At 51.8% G+C, this 12500-nt stretch overlaps 1 protein-coding gene and 1 long non-coding RNA gene across 2 annotated transcripts in view; both read left to right on the forward strand.

Moving 5' to 3' along the window:
• Nucleotides 1-12500, forward strand: part of GABRB1 (gamma-aminobutyric acid type A receptor subunit beta1) — a 353552-nt gene that overhangs the window by 240389 nt on the left and 100663 nt on the right. The window lies entirely within an intron of this gene.
• The window catches only part of LOC102471051 (uncharacterized), a 13761-nt gene continuing 6028 nt past the window's right edge, over nt 4768-12500 (forward strand). Inside the window, exon 1 of the long non-coding RNA XR_333461.1 lies at nt 4768-5042. This is a non-coding gene — a long non-coding RNA (uncharacterized LOC102471051). The remainder of the gene's footprint in view (nt 5043-12500) is intronic.

Raw genomic sequence — 12500 nt, forward strand, 5'->3', positions numbered from 1 at the left:
TCCACCCGTCTGACGGCTGAGGCAGGCGTACACACGCCCAGCATGGTTTGAAAACCAGCGAGGCCGGGTTTGAGCCGTGCTCAGCCATGGAGGATCTGGTTCCCTTTGTTGCCGGGTTACAGGGCCGGTCTAATGAGTTCTGCTTTAGAACATTGAGTTCTGCCTTTAGAAGGAAACGGAACTTTCTAATCAAAGGAGAAGAGCTTCAGGTAAAGCATAGGTCCGTTTATTTTAATATTTTAAACTTATATTGTCTGTTAGACATCTAAGCGGAATGATCAAGTTTACAATTGAAAAGCCCAAGTCTAGATTTCAGAGAAGTCCTGTCTGGAAATAGAAATATTTGCAAACTGATGCGGACCAGCAGACGGTATAGTGGTTGTCACTGGAGTCCCAAATGGTCAACTGTGTTTAAAACTCTCACCAGAGGCGTGTGCACGCATACTCAAGATCCCGAGAGGAGAATGGAGGAGAAGGGATGCAGTGTGGCCATAGCTCTGCGGGGTGATTTCTCGCTTTCCATCTCTCTGTCTCTCTCTGTCTCTCCAGTGAGAGCATGCTTCCTATACCAAAAATCTTTCTAAAGAAATAAAAAAGATATAAATTCACCCATGAATCTGGTGCCACCCCAAGGTAATGCGTGACCCCAGTGGAGATCCGAGTGCTGAGCCGTGGTCTAACCAGGGCTGAGGTGGGAGAAGAGCTCGAACCCGCGAGCACGGCGGCACCAGGCAGGTGCATTGTAACTCACCTCATCTCAGCGATGGCTCTGAGCAGGGTTCCCACCCTACCAATGCGGGAACTGGAGCACAGAGGCCTCACCCCTGTCTGTGTTCGGACGAGGTCACTGGCAGAGCCAGTGCAGCAGAAGGGACTGGGAGAACTGACCATGAGGGAGGAGGAAGCCTGGGGAGAGGGGTGTGCTGAGGGACAAGGGAAAAAGTGTCCTAGGAAACACCTGCCAGAGCAACGTGGGCAAGAACCAAGAGCCGCCATCGCATTCCACGACAGTGCTGGGAGCGACGGTCTAAGCGGAGTAGTCGCAAAAGGGGGGGGGGGGGGGGCGGTGAATGCCTCGAGAATAGGACACCCCCTTGCTAAATCTTACAGCTCAAGAGAAAGAGGAAAAGTGGGTGATGATCAGAAAGGAGCGTGGGGCCCAGGGAATTGTTCAGTTCATCGCTTTGCCTTAAGATGGACACGCCAACAGGCCAGAGGAGAGGCGGCCTAGAAAGCAGACGGCCTGTCACCAGGAGGAGCCCAGACAGCTCATTCGTGATAACGAGGGGGAAAGCACAGGTGCTGGTGAGCAGGTACGACGGGAGGGCGTTGTGTTCTTCCACTTACCCTATATTCTTGTTTCTTTATTTGTTTATTTATTTTTAGTTTGCTAGAGTGTGAGTATGTTTGTCAGAGAGAGAAAAAGAAGTGAGAAAGCACTCCGGGGACAATGACCCCTCCTCGACCCCTCCCCCTACGTCCTCCTCTCGGGACCTTGGGCACCCAAAAGCTAAAGCGTGTGCTTAGTGTGTGTTTTCAAGCCACCGGGTCCAGGACTCGAACTGTCCGGTCAGCCATATGGGATCCTGAACCCCCACACCACCTGGCTGGCCTTTTATCCTAGATTGATAATGAACCAGGAATCAAGGGGGTGGCCTTGGAGGGAGGACGGGGGAGAGGAGGAGCGCCAGTCAGGGCAGGAGAAGCGCAGACCGCGGGCTGTGCCCGTGAGCCCCTGGGGACCGACGTCGCCCGTGACCACTTTCCACGTCTCCGTTTCCTGTTCGGCTCTGATCAGCGAGTTTCTTCCCGTTTGGAGAACACAGAATGATGGATTCAGAGCTGGAGTTTTCCACGCAAGTGCTAGGGAGGGGCTAGGGAAAGGGAGGTGAGTAGAGGCCCACCCCAGGGACAGCTGCAGAGACCAGGGTCACGTGATGAGCCGTGGTCTCTGCGGGGATAAAGGGTTATTGGAGTCCTGTGTGGGGCGAGCAGGCCGGAGGCGGGCAGGTGGCCAGAGGCAGGCAGATGGCCGTGAGAGTCAACGATCTGGAATGGGGATTATGGGGCAATGCAGCTGTCGGCCGCGGCAGTCTGGCGATGAGAATGAGTGCGAGGTAAAGGGGGGACGTGGTTCTTGCAGAGGACGAGGCAGCCACAGCCCGGGGTATAGACGCTGACTCTAGGCGTGCTGGGTTCACAGTTAGGACAGGACTGTGAGGGAGAGACGGAACGAGACAGAGAGAATTAGCCCTGGATCTGCAGGTCACAGCATTGTTAGAGGACATGAAAGTCAAACTTAGGGGGTTTAAAAGGAAGGCAGAATAGTCTAGAAGGGAGCATGGGGAACAGAGAGAGCATCACTCGACGCGTGGCCCAGGCTCCCCGTCAGGGCGTAGCAGAACAAGCAGCCGGAACCCGAGAGGGTGCCTGGGCAGCTGTTCATGAGGAACACGGTGTGGGTAAGAGCAGGTGCAGGGACCAGAACATGAGGCCGAGGGACATTTGCTCATGACGGTCCCTGTGATCCCCAGGGAGGGCTTTACCCTCGTGGCTGGCCAGGCCTGGCGGCAGGCTGGAGCTGGCACAGATCCCACGGGACCTCGTGAAGGCAGTGAGCCGCCGGCCCAAGGCATGCTGGGCGCCTCCTGGCCACCGGGTACTCAGCAGGCTTCGCTATCAGAGTGCAGGGCGACAGCCATTGGCCTCCTTCCTCATCCGAACTGCCACAACTTCCGTATGCCGGCAGATGCTCCTCCTCTTCAGTTCTGTCATGCTCGTCACCGCTCTGATTGTCACCCGTGCTGCTGTCAATGTCATCTTCACTCCCTCTTTCCTTCTAACCATTTTCTCCCCTGTCTCTTGGCTTCCACAAGAAAGCTGCTCTTTCTGTGCCCGGGGCAGGCCGGGCCTCTCTGCTCTGACAGGTGCGGAGGGCTCAGAGTGCTGGAGAGTCTTTTCCGTCTTGACTGTATTCGTCTATTTCTGGGTTTCTGAGGCTCCTGGTTCTTTCACCCCACGGGCATTTACTGTGCATGTACCATTTCCGACCTGGCAGTGCCCTGGGAGGGCGGGCTGGCCACACCTGCACACCGGGCGACACTCGGAAAGTGACAGGGTTTACAGGCGCACCGAAGCCGATCACAAAAGGTTTACACAACTAGAAATCGGCCACTGAGCAGCGGCGAGAGCGACTCTTGATATTTTAACTTAGTGCTGAAGTTCCAGTGCGCTTCATCATCAGGTTCATGGCTCCGTGGCTCAATTCCTGTTAGGTTAACTCGCCGTCACTTGAAAAGACTCTGGGGGCACCTCCTTCTCCCTACCCTTGGCGGTTTCGACATGCTCCCGCGCACCTCCCTGCAAAGCAGACTCTGTCCCCGTCCCCCTGTGTGTCCTGCAAAGCGCTCGGCAGCCCAGTGACTGCCCGGGCTGCTGACGTGGGAGGCAGTGATGTGGCAGGAACCCATCCGCAGTTCCTTCCCAATTCCCAAGGCAGGAGTCTCCATTATTTTCCATTTGAACAACTGTGGCCTATTTAACTACAGATAAATCCTCCATTTCCTTAGGGGAGAAAGTGGGAGAAGGAGAAATCCTTTGGTACATTTTCTTCAGGAAAAAAAAAAAAAAAAAAAAACTGTCTTTGTAGATTTAACAGTCCAGTACCTACCTAATCGTTTGGAGACTCAGAAGAGAACACCAAAAAGAAAACTTCAGTTAATAATTTGTAACTCGTGGGAACCAGCAGTTAGCGTAATGGCTATGTTGCTGGACTCCCACGTAGTCGACCGCGGTTCGTGTCCCGGACCCGGTGGCTTAAAACTCACGCCGGGCGCGTGTGCGTGCGTGCCCAAGATCCCGAGAGGAGAATGGAGGAGAAGGGATTGCGGCGTGACCATCCCCCCTGGGGGGTGATTTCTCGCTTTCTGTCTCTATGTCTCTCTCTGTCTGTCTGGCGAGCGCACGCGCCCTACAGTGAAAATCTCTCCAAAAAATAATAATAATAATTTGTAACTCGTAACTCTCTTCATTCACTCACAAGAGTCCTCGGGTGTTCATCACGTGTCGTGAACAGCTCCAGACAAAACACAGCTCCCTCCCTGGTGCACCTTACCATCTATTATGGGGGACAGGAAATAACCTAAATAGTCACAAGTAGAAAATATAATAAGAAGAGACAAGAGAAGCACCACCGTATCCAGCTTGCCCGGCCAGGGGGCGTGTGCAGGGCGTGCTCAGCCAGGGGGCGTGTGCAGTGCATGCCTGGCACAGGGCGTGTGCGGTGCATTGCTGGCCAGGGGCCAGGGGGCGTGTGCGGTGCGTGCCCAGCCAGGGGGCGTGTGCGGTGCATGCCCGGCACAGGGCGTGCTGTTTTAGATAGGACATGGTGCCCAGCCCGTGACCAGCCTGTGACCTGCCCGTGATCTGCACACAGCCACAGCGGAGGTGATCTGACATCCCCGTGCAGTTCACGGACAGGAAAACAGGCCCTGCAGCCTGGCACGGCCTGCTCACCGCCCCCAGGACGCTCCCCGAGGCTGACCTCCCGGCCCTGCCTCCTTCCTTTCCCGGCTCAGCGTGGGACAATGAGCACATGGCGTGTTTCAGTATGTCACGTGTGAAATCCTCCCTGTGTTTATGCAGTAGCTTCAGGGTCGAGAAGTGCTGATGAGGACAGAGAACGAGGGGAGATCTCAGTGGCCTGGAGGGTCTTATCTGATATATCTCGGCTGCAACTGCCTCCAGATGACGTGTGCTTTCTGCACAGAGGGCGGGACCGTCCTTGTCACGTGGCCTGAGCTGTGGCCCAGCAGGCTGAGAACGGGCCAGGTGGAGCGACAGAGTCCCACGGTTCTCCACGGAGCCGCGGCCCGCAGGGACGTCTTCCTCGGCCTCTGTCCTTACACTGACTGGTCACACTAGCCTGGGCCCCAGCCCGGCATCATGCAGCACTCGCCCTCAGGGGAGGAGCAGTGCTTCAGTGTTCGGGAAGTAACCTGCACTGGCTCGATCCATCTCCACGGCTACTTTTGTTTGACCAGGTATGAACCTGTGTGTGTGCGTGTGTGTGAGTGTGCGTGTGTGTGTGTGCGTACAAATCACTTTTATTCATTTCATCCAAGTCCCACGACAACTTATAGGAAAAGTAAGAGACTTGTCAATAATCCCGTCATGCTGATAGAGTCTCCAGGCCCAGAAGTTAAATAAATTTGCCAAATATAAGGGGACTTCAAAAATTTCATGAATCAAGGGACCAGCAGTTAGCGTAATGGCTATGTCGCTGGACTCCCATGTAGTCGACCGCAGTTCAAGTCCCAGACTCAGTAGCTTAAACTCACACCTGGTGCATGCGTGCATGCCCAAGATCCCATGAGGAGAATGGAGGAGAAGGGACTGTGGCGTGGCTATCCCCCTAGGGGGTGATTTCTCGCTTTCTATCTCTCTGTCTCTCCCTGTCTGTCTGGCGAGTACACAAAACCTCTCAAAAAAAAATTTCTTGGATCAATACAATTACATTATGAATCCACTTTGGTGAAAAAGGTTTTTGAAATCCATGCATCGTTTTCTCATAGTACAAGTTTCCATGGACTTTTTGAAGACCTCGTGTATATGGGGTTGGAAAAATGGGTTGAATCTTAGGGTTAGCGGAAGTCACTAGCTCGCTCTCTGGGGACATCTTTTAGAAGGATACGGACCTCGTGCATGGAAGGTGAGGCATGGTGACGTAATGACCTCCCACAAGCCATGCCTTCTAATCCAGCACCAGGAGGGCAGAATTGCAACGTGTGTGCTTTGGGAACCACGGCAGGTACCAATCCCTCTCTCTAGCAGACTCACACCTAAGGCAGGGATTGTGGGGACAATCGTTTCTAGTTTCTCATCTATGAGAGTCGTGGCGGTGACAATGAGTGTCTAAGTCAGTCCTGTCAAAGTGATCTCAAAATCGCATGCTGCATTACTCTGAAGTTTGCTGAAGCACAACCTGCACTCTTTCTTTCTTTCTTTCTTTCTTTCTTTCTTTCTTTCTTTCTTTCTTTCTTTCTTTCTTTCGGAGAGGTTTTTGCTATAGGGCGCATGTGCTTGCCAGAAAGACAAAGAGAGACAGAGAGACAGAAAGTGAGAAATCACCGCCCCCAGGGGGGATGGCCATACCGCAATCCCTTCTCCTCCATTCTCCTCTTGGGATCTTGGGCACGCACACACATGCGCATGGCATGAGTTTAAGCCACCGGGTCTGGGACTCGAACCCGGTCAACTACATGGAGTCCAGCAACATAACCATTACGCCCACTGCTAGTCCCAGCCTGGACTCTTTCAATACAGGAAAAGCCACACAGCCAGGGAGGAGACCTCTGCAGTCACCTACTTCACTCCAGGCATTCAGTAACTATCCGATAAGATCTTTCTACAGTGAAAGAAATGGCCAAGCACTGCGATCTTGTAGGGCTTTGTCCACAACACCGTTGACTTTGGTCGGATTTCAGACAATGTTGGATCAATCACACGTCTGGGGACATGCCAAGAGCCTAGGATTGTTTTAGCCATTTTAATGACCAGCTTTGCAAAATCATCCATTTCAGCCATGAAAGCAATCCAAAAGACCCACTGAGGGGTCAGATGCCACCCCTCGATTTATTGCTTTGCTCCCCCATCATAGCCACGCTCGCAGGAAAGGATCGCGACAGCCCCCCGTCGAGTAGCACTGCGCGCTCAAGGGTGTTCTCCAGCACCGCGCCGTCGGACCCTCGGGAAACATGCAGCACGCCCGGGCGGGTAATTCTGCTCTTTCCAGAGAAGGGCAAGAAGCTCTCTAGTTGGCTAATGGCCAATACGGGGACAGAAAGTAGGTCTTCATTCGCAGCTTAGTGTCCCTCCACGGTGGCCAGCCCCGCCTATGGTGTGCTCGGGGAACGGGGATCAGCCCTTGCCGCATGTGAAGTCACGGGCCTGAAAGCCCTTTCCCTTCTGATCATCCGCATCCCCCACTTGTGATTTTCCTTCCAGCTGAATTCTGAGCCGACGTGTCTGGAAGTGCCCTGGTTTTTGTGTCACGGAGAATGAGCTCATCTCCCTTGGACAGAGCCTTTTCCTTCCCGAACATTCCCTGTCATAAACCGGTCACCTGGTCATGCCCGCATCTGGGAGAGGGTACCAAGTCCTACCTGTCCTGGAGTAGCTGGGTTTGGCAAAGTCCTTCCGGGGAACACAAGCACTTGAAGTAAGGAAGGACATGGAGGATTTCTGAGGGCAGCTCCCTTACAGAGACGAGGCGAGTGACCTCCGCGAGGCCGGCCCACGTGGAGGGCAACATCACACGGCTCGTCACTTAGAGGCAGACGCACGTGCCGGCGTCTGATGTGAAGACTGAGCACGCGCCGCGCTGCCGGGTGGAGGGAAACGGGAAAATGCTGCTGTCTAGCTTAGCGTCCTTAGCGTCTGGTTAGGGGGGCTCGCGGCGGCGTGCTGGCTCCGGTGCCGGCTCCCACGTGGCAGAGTCCTCGGCCTGTGGTGTGGAAACCAGGCTGGCTGTGTGTGCCCAGCATCCTGAGAGGAGGACAGAGGAGGAAAAATGGCAGCATGGCCGTCACCCCTCGGGGATGATTTCTCACTTACCCTCTCTCTGTCTCTCTCCACTGAGTACACTCATTCTAGAGCAAAAAACTAAAATAATAATAATAATAACAATGAATCTAGTCATGGAGATGTAAAACAATTAAATAAGAGTGTAGCTTAGAAAATATTGCTAGCCAGTGGTCTATAAACTGTAACTGCTGGCATTTCCTGAAGGAACAGATCAGGAATTTAGTTTGAATCTCTGTTCCATCTTGTAGAAGAATGAGCCACTTTACCAAAAAAAAAAAAAAAAAAATGCTTTCAATGCAAAAGGAATAAAATAAGCATTGCGATGATTACAATGAATGAAAACTGTGGGTAAAATATAATAAAGCCAGGCCCGTTCCTAGGCGTGGATCACGTGGCCGGGAGAAATGGAGCCAGAATCACCGCAGAGCTTTCTAACGGCTTAAGCAGAGGAGACACAGCCAGTTTATTAGATCCAACTTGTCCATGAAACAAGCACCTGATTCCCTGTGCAGAAGACGCGTAGCCTTCCCCTTGAGGTGGGAGGGCTGTCTGTCCGGTAGGTGTTCAGGAAGGCCCCGGCTTTCGTCTGGCTCCTTCTTACACCATCGGTGTGACCCATTAGCCTAGCACCCACGGACACTTCAGCAAGGCATTCTCTTCGATCCAAAATGAAGCCACTGAGTGACCCAACACCTTGTGGTCTGGTGCCATTCACGGTATGCAGAAGCATGGATCAATGACTCGACCCTCAAGTGTTTCTTTTCAAGCGCTACTTATGGCCCTGTAAGAAGCATGGGGCTTGGCACCGGGATACCTGGCCAGAGCCCGAGTGTGGACTGTCTGTCCCGCCATCTGATGGCTTTCCATGAGCTCGGATAATCAGCCCCACAATGACGAGTCATTGAGGGCTTCTTTAAAAATGCAAGAGCCTGGGGCCACCAGATGGCATAGTGCTTACATCACTGGATTCCCACATGGCCAACCACAGTTCAAGTCCCAGACCGAGTGGCTTGAAACTCACATCGGGCACGTGTGCAGGCATGAACAAAATCCTGAGAGGAGAATGGAGAAGGGATTGTGGTATGGCCACCTGCCCTGAGGGATGATTTCTCGCTTTCCCTCTCTCTCTCTCTCTCTCTCTCTCTCTCTCTCTCTCTCGCTCTCCCCAGAGAGTACATGCACCCTAAAGCAAAAATCTGTAAAAAAAAAAAAAATGCAGGAGCCTAACAGAGTTCTTTTTAACAGCTTTGTACAGGGATAAATCACCCCCACCCAACTTCTCAAAGTCTTCTGAGTGAAAAGCAAAATAGAGATAGAGCTGAAATCAGGGGCTGGATGATTTAGGAATGGCCTGGAGCAGATGGGACATGACCTTGAACACAGGGAGGACTGAGGAGCTTCTAGGCCAGGAGCAAAGCACAGCACTTGGCAGGGTAGGGAGGTGTGGTGGGTGAATAAGAGCCGGGTCCTTGTGGGTCCATGTTCATGACTTTGAAGTCCAGCAACAATGGAGCAAATTTAAACACAATTCAGCTTGATCCTTTTTTGATCCTTTTTTTTTTTTTTAATATTGCCAGTAGAATGTTCTTTAATTTGATATGACAGCACTAGTTTGAGAGCATTTCGAGCCCATGAATTCAGTAAGGAGGTTTGTTGCGATGACCTTCGCTAATTTACCGAATGCCGTGGAAATCCCCTGCAGACTGTCAGCAGCTCCCAAACTAAAAACAATGACCGCACCGAGAAGCTGTCAGCTGCTCACAGTCGGAGAATGGCTCAGGTTGATGGATGGGCTCTGGTTTCAGAGGGGCTCAGAATGCTGCAGCCTGGCATGTACATACCAGGAGAAGGTGTCTGTGCTCGCGCATAGCTTCAGGGGACTGCCTCTCGCTTTCTTTCCTTCCACTATAAGGCTCTTGCATTCGCCAGACAGAGAGACAGAGAGAAGGAAAGTGAGAAACCACCCCCTAGGGAGGATGGCCACACCACAATCTCATCTCTTCCATTCTCTTCTCGGGATCTTGGGCACACATGCACATGTGCCCGGCGTGAGTTTTAAGCCACCGTGTCCAGGATTCAAACCACAGTCAACTACATGGGAGTCCTGAGACATGACCATTACGCCATCTGCTGGTCTCCTCTGTGTGATTTTCAAGCTGCCAGGTGTGGGACTCGAACTGTGGTAAGGGATGTGGGAGTCCAGCACTTAACCTCCATGGCAAATGCTGGCCTTTGAGAGGACTTTCTCTTATTGTCAATCAAGTGAAAATCGTAATCACATAAACGCTTAACTAGACTCACTGCAGCAGATCCTGTGCTTCACACACACTCTGTACCCTCATCGCCCTCACGGTTCCTCTGTGAAGAATGTCACTGGCCTCGATGTGCCAGCAGAGGCTCAGAAACCTGAACTTCCTCCAAGCCACACAGCTAGTTAATGCCCAAGACCCTGAGTGCGTGCTTTCCCAACTCAAAGCTCGTGTTTCATCTTTTGGAATTTTGTTTTGTGGGTTTTTTTTTTTTTTTTTTTTTTGAGCTTTTTCTTTTTTTTTTTTTTGAGAGACTTTTGCTATAGGGCACATATGCTTGCTGGAGAGACAAAAAGTGGGAAATCACCCCCCCAGGGGGATGGATGCAATCCCTTCTCCTCCATTCTCCTCTCAGGACTTTTGTGGGCACGCACGCACACATACCTGGCGTGAGTTTTAAGCCACCGGGTCCAGGACTCGAACCACGGTCAGCTATGTGGGAGTCCAGCATAACCATTACGCCATCTGCTAGTCCCCAAAGCTAGTGTTTTTAACCTCTACATAATGTAGGTTCTCAGCTGATTAAGGGCTGTTGCCTTTGATTATGTTACTAACGCATGTTGCTTCACACTGCAAAGCTCAATAAAGAAAAGCAGCTGCTAGGAGACCCACGGACCTGGCAGGCTGACGGGAGGCCGGAGGGGACATCAGCCCAACGCTCTCGTCAGACATGAGGTGTCAAAGGCGCAGCAAAGGTGGGCAGTCCACAGCCCTACACCTAGTTCATGGAAATGGGCTGGGGTTCAAAATACCATGTTCTAGGACCAGCAGAAGGCATAATGATTATGTCACTGGACTCTCATGGACTGCAGTTTGAGTCCCGGACCCGGTGGCTTAAACCCATGCCAGGCACATGTGCGTTTGTGCCCAAAGTCCCAAGAGGAGTATGGAGGAGAAGGGATTGTGGTGTGGTCATTCCCCAGGGGTGTGATTTCATTTTTCAGTTTCTGTCTCTCTCTCTATCTCTGGCAAGTGCACACGCCCTATAGCAAAACTCTTTAAAAAAAAAAAAAAAAAAAAAGTCCTTTGACACTGGCCCCTGCTGGGGCCAGTTGGCAGCCAGTTGCCAAGTGTGAGAGAAGAATCGGGTTTGGGTACAAAAGTGCCTAAACAGGGGTTACTGTACCCTCATGAGATGCCACCATGATGCAGTGGAGGTCACTGGAAGCCGGGCTTCTGCTCTGTAACCAAGACACCCTGAGGACCCGGAGCACATTAGAAGATAATTGTTTATCATCTGGAGGGGGAAATCAAAACGTATAGTCCCACGTGACGCAGTTAAAGTCAGAATTACTGCATCTGTTTTGGGCCACCTTTCTCTTACGCAGGGAACAGGAGCACGATTACTGACTTTCAGTGGTTAGACTGGAAATTTCGTTAACCCCTCCTGCCCCTCCGCATGCTCGTGGGTAAATTCCTTGGCCTCGAAGGTGCTTTTCATCACCTAATGAAGTGCTCACCTACACTATAAAATTACACCCCGTCTTACTAAAATACGTGGCTTCCCTCCTTGCCTGGACAATTTATTATCTTCTCTTAAAAAAATAATTTCTAAAATCGGCATCAAATGATCACAAGTGTTTGTCTCACTAATAATTTCGTTAATCATTCAGCAAGTTCTTGTAGCTGGGTGGAGTCTGACCCTGTGCTGGTGGACACAGTGAGGAGAGGGGAAGGGTCCCTCCTCTCCCTAGCAGGGCTCCCTGCTGGTGAGGGCAAGGGCCACATCAAAGACTTTCACCCGTACAGGCAAATATTGTTGTCACGCAGTGGCCCTTCATGCCACGAAAGGGGAAATGAGAAGGCTGGGCCGGGGCCTAGGAAGTTCTGCACAGTTTCCTTGAGAATGTGTTTATTTCTTAGATACCTAAATGGTGAGTAGGGAGTTAACTAGGCAAAGAGGAAAAGAAGCAGCCCAGACAGAGAGAACATTGAGTTCAAGACCCTGTGGCAGAAGGGCCCTTGGCAACCGTAAACCTAATGTGCTTGTAGCAATAGGAGCCAACGACCGTGAAACTGGAACATGGGACAGGTAGGGGATCCCCTCACAGGGTCTTGGTTGAGTTTGGTCTTTCTGCTACCAACAGTGGGACGCTGGAGGATTTTTGAACTGGAGGATGAAGGACTGCTATGGTAAGATCTGTGTTTTGAAGAAAGTCCCTCTGGCTGTGGTATGAAAAATGGACTGATACCGGTGAAGAAAGAACAGAAGTCATTTTGAAGACTGTGAGAACGAGCCAGGGAAAGAAATGGAAAGACGTCGAGGGATACAAGAGCGCGTTCGAGGCCACGCTTTGGGGAAGAACATGAATCTGTGCGAGAGCCGAGGACAGCCTCGTGACTTGCAGGAGGCGTTGCTTAGGGAGAGGATAAATGAGGATGCCCTTACCAAAAAGGGAGACTGAGGAAGTCTGGGATTTTGAGTGGGGGATCAAGGAAGAGATGACAGGTTGAATTTGGGACTTCTTGATGTGTGTTGTGTGTCCAGAGTACAGAGAGAGGCCGCCCCTGGAGGTGTAAATTGACGACTCGTCTGCGTATTTGGAGATTCATCCTAGTCCAGCCGTGTATGATTTTCCGAAGGAGCTAATGCAGAGTAAGGAGTGC

The sequence above is a fragment of the Tupaia chinensis genome, unplaced genomic scaffold (genome assembly GCF_000334495.1).
Source record: "Tupaia chinensis unplaced genomic scaffold, TupChi_1.0 Scaffold000054_1, whole genome shotgun sequence".
Lineage (NCBI taxonomy): Eukaryota > Metazoa > Chordata > Mammalia > Scandentia > Tupaiidae > Tupaia > Tupaia belangeri.